At 34.7% G+C, this 4,102-nt stretch overlaps 1 long non-coding RNA gene across 1 annotated transcript; it reads left to right on the top strand.

The window, feature by feature from the left end:
- The first annotated feature begins 645 nt into the window (after positions 1 to 645).
- LOC128292913 (uncharacterized) lies at positions 646 to 1,677 on the top strand. Its single transcript, XR_008282904.1, has 2 exons — positions 646 to 765; positions 1,543 to 1,677. It is a non-coding gene; the product is annotated as an uncharacterized LOC128292913 (long non-coding RNA).
- The last annotated feature ends 2,425 nt before the right edge of the window (positions 1,678 to 4,102 follow it).

Here is a 4,102-nt window from a genome sequence, read left to right on the forward strand (position 1 = left end):
TTAAATAGAAATTTGACCAATTTTAAGTTCATGGACAAAATTAGGACATGGAAAGAATTTTTGGAAAGTTTAGTAGTAAGGGCATTTTGGTCATTTAGTTATTAAAATGAGTTAAAAACAAAATTAAAAGCCAATTTTTGTCCATCTTCTTCATTAGGCCGAAATTTCAAGGGTTCTCCATAGTTAGGGTTTGTTTCAAGCTTCCAAGCTCCATAGTAAGTGATTCCAAGCCCGCTTTTAATGTTCTTTACGCTTTTGGAATCCGTTATCTCGATTAAGCTTATGTTAGCAATAATTCAACCTAGGGTTTATATTTGGAAAAATACCCATAGGTGAAATTTGTGTATTTTGATGTTTTATGATAGAATATGGGGTTTTAAATTATGTTAGACAACTTGTGCTACTCGGTTTTGAGTGAAAACGAGTAAAAGGGCTTAATCGGCAAAAATACCTAATAGTCACAAGTATATGTTAGAGTAAGAATTTGATGTTTCCATAGAAGGGGAAAATGATCAGCATGTTATAAAACATAAGAATAAGGAATAAAGTTTAATTCCCGAGCCTAGGGGCAAAAGTGTAATTATGCAAAGTTTAGGGAAAAAGTGTAATTTTTCCAAAGTTCGTATTATGTCTGTTTCGATGAATGTATGTATTGAATAAGATTAATTTGACATTATAGATCAAGAGAAACGAGATTCAAGTCGCGATCGAGGAAAAGAAAAGATTGTGGACTAAATTGCAAAATCTTTATATTTTGGTACCAAGGTAAGTTCATGTGTAAATAATGTAGCATAAATGTTATTTTTAAGTTATTAATGCTAATTATATGATTTTCTGATTTTTAATCGTGAAATATTATGCTTTGTGGTTAATATTGAGTAATATGCAAATTATGTTTACTACTTGATAAATATGAATTGCTACCGAGTATCGGTTCCGATATTCCATGGAAGACGGCAAATGTGAGATCGAGGGAAAAAGCCCGTTTGAACCTTAGGAATAGATTAGGATACAAGTGACATGTCACTAGGATGGTTGAGCATCCGAACTCGTTGAGTTGAGTCCGAGTTCACTTATGGATGCAAATGTCCGAACTCGTTGAGTTGAGTCCGAGTTCACTTATGGATGCGAACGCCCGAGCTCGTTGAGTTGAGTTCGAGTTCACTTAGGGGCGGGTTACATGATTTCTTGATTACATATGAGGCACTTATGTGCAAATTATCCGTGTATCCGAGTTGTATTCCGATGTGTTCAACGGGTGAAATTTCTAGTGAAATGAAAGAACACTTAAGATGCAAGCGACGTATTGGTAAGTGTTGTGAAATGGACACTTTGGACAGGTATGTTCTTAACCCTCGGGTTGATAATAGATACAACAACGATAAGGTGGTAAGATGATGAATGATGTTTAGAAATATGACATATGTTTTGGTGATACCATGCTAAAGTCTGTTTGGTATATTTGTATTGTTATGTTACTTGTTATTTACATATGAACTTACTAAGCATTTATGCTTACTCCCTCCTCTTTATTTACTGTAGTTTTGAACAAGCCAGCTCGGGAATCGGGACGGGTCGAAGGTTCGATCACACTATCTAAAGGACTTTCATCTGGGTAAATGGCTTGTAAAACTTAAGTATGGCATGTATAGCAATATACTTATTTTGTGTAAATAATTTTATGATATAGCCATGATTGGTTGAGAAAATGTTTGATATTGATAAGTCATGGTGATGGTTAAATTTAGATCATGTTTGATATCATGGAAGTTTAACAGGTTATCTAGTTCATAACAACTCATGAAAAGATGAAACTTGCCTTAAAATAGAATATTGCTGCAGCAATGACATGAATTTGAAAAATGAGTAAACATAGTATAAATGGAACTAAATGATGAGTAAGTTATGAAATTGAATCTTAATGAGTCTATTTTCATGTGGATTGAAAACAACAGGCATATAAATTATATTTTATGAGATATTTTAACTTTTGTGAAACAGGGCTAGAGTGATTTCTGGATCCTCTGTTCTGACTTTAAAAATTCATAATAAAGTTTACAAAAATAATTAGAAGTTTTTATTTATATGTACAGATTCCTTATTGAGTCTAGTTTTAAGAGAAACAAACCTCATAGTCATTGAAATTCTGTATAGAGAGATATCTTATTCGTAATACAAAGAGGTCAAAGCAGTCAAACCCTGAAACAGGGGATACTTTAACTAATAAACTGTACTAATTGGACCAATCAAAAATTCTAGAAACAAATTAGTAAATATATATATGAGTCTAGATTTAGGGAAAATTTACGGATTTTGATTTCGAGTTTCGTAACTCGAGATATGATTTTCTTGTAATCTGTGACGGGGTAGCTAGAAAGTGTGAATGTAGAAACAAATGATTTGAAGTTCTTAATTTGATAAATTATGTTCGGTAACCCCTCAAGCTCGACTCCGGCGATGGTTTCGGGCGTGAGGGCGTTACATAGACACCACTTAGTGTCCTTATGACACTTTTCAAAATAATCGCAACAATGTTGCTAGTATAATTGTGAGATATCACCTCATATAGAACAGTTCCTCCATATATTTTATGTCCCACCCCATAGTCAAATATAAATAGAAATAACAGAATTATAAGATACTAGAATATACATATCATACATGCTCGTATAATAAATGTAGAACATGCGTATACATAACATATCATACATATTTCATTACAATACATGAATTTAAATAGTATTTACGTCAAGTTCCATACTAACAGATTAAAAAATTCTTGCTTTATAGCTTATATAACAATATACCAACTCCACGTAAGGCCCACAGTTGATCGGGACAACATGTACAACCCTAGGGAAAATTTCTAAATTTTGGGCTCACACAGCCTAAATTGCCTTGCCCGTGTGGCCCACACGGCCCAAATTGTCTTACCCATGTGGCCCAAATTGTCTTGCCCATGTGGCCACATGGCCTAGAACACGGCCCAAAATGGCCTAGACCGTGTGCCCCACACGGTCGTGTGGCATCGACAGACCACAATTAAGCTTTCGTTGTTTGCTATTTTTTGGGTTTCTCATTACACACCTGGATCGATTTCGACGAGAACACAACCACAAGACTTCGAGACTTAAATACAACAAATAAAACGGTTAATTGTAGTATCTAGGCATGAGATAGCGAAGAATCAAACTCTTTCAAGCACCAAAAACTCCTCCATTCTCTTACTTATAATCATACCACAACCGCATGAAATTACGATCTTGATGGAGTGTAAAATGTCTCACGACTATCACCTAAACGCAATGAACAAATTAATCAATGATAAAAAAAAATTTACAACACCAATTGCATCCCAAAACCCCTAAATTAAACAATCAAAGAACTAACTAAAACGTTGCCTAAAATCAGTGAAATTGAAGACCTAACAAACAGCAATCCAATGTTTAAAGAGAATTTCTCTCTAGAAAAGAAAGTGTAGAAAGATTGAACTTGGAGAAATTCGAGAATAACAAAAGATCACTGAACCAGAGATTTAACAACAACAGGTTCCATAAGTTGTTCCAGTACAATCAACTATTGTGGAAACACAACCACCACGAAGATCCTTAAGAAAATGTCATGTACGTGAGAGATATGGACTTCTCATTACAACACATGGTGATGTTCTACTTATGGATCAAGATGAGCCTAAGAGTTATCAAGAAACTATAACGAGCCCAAACTCTGAGAAATGGTTAGAGGCCATGAGGTTTGAGATGGATTCCATGTTATAAAACCAAGAATGGATCTTGGTTGACCGACTTGAAGGCCATAGGGTGCAAGTGGGTTTTCAAAAAGAAAACCGACATGGATGGTTACAAACATACAAAGGGCGGTTAGTCACTAAAGGTTTTCACCAAGTTCATGATGTCGTCTATGATGGAACTTTTTCTCTTGTTGCTATGTTTAAATTCATTTGAATCTTGCTTAGAATAGCTTCATTTCATGATTATGAAATCTGGCAGATGGACATCAAAATAGCTTTCCTTAACAGAAAACTGGAAGAGGATGTGTACATGACACAACCTGGAGATTTTGTCAATCCAAAAGATGTTGGAAA

This window comes from Gossypium arboreum, chromosome 5 (assembly GCF_025698485.1).
Source record: "Gossypium arboreum isolate Shixiya-1 chromosome 5, ASM2569848v2, whole genome shotgun sequence".
NCBI classification, from domain to species: Eukaryota; Viridiplantae; Streptophyta; class Magnoliopsida; order Malvales; family Malvaceae; genus Gossypium; species Gossypium arboreum.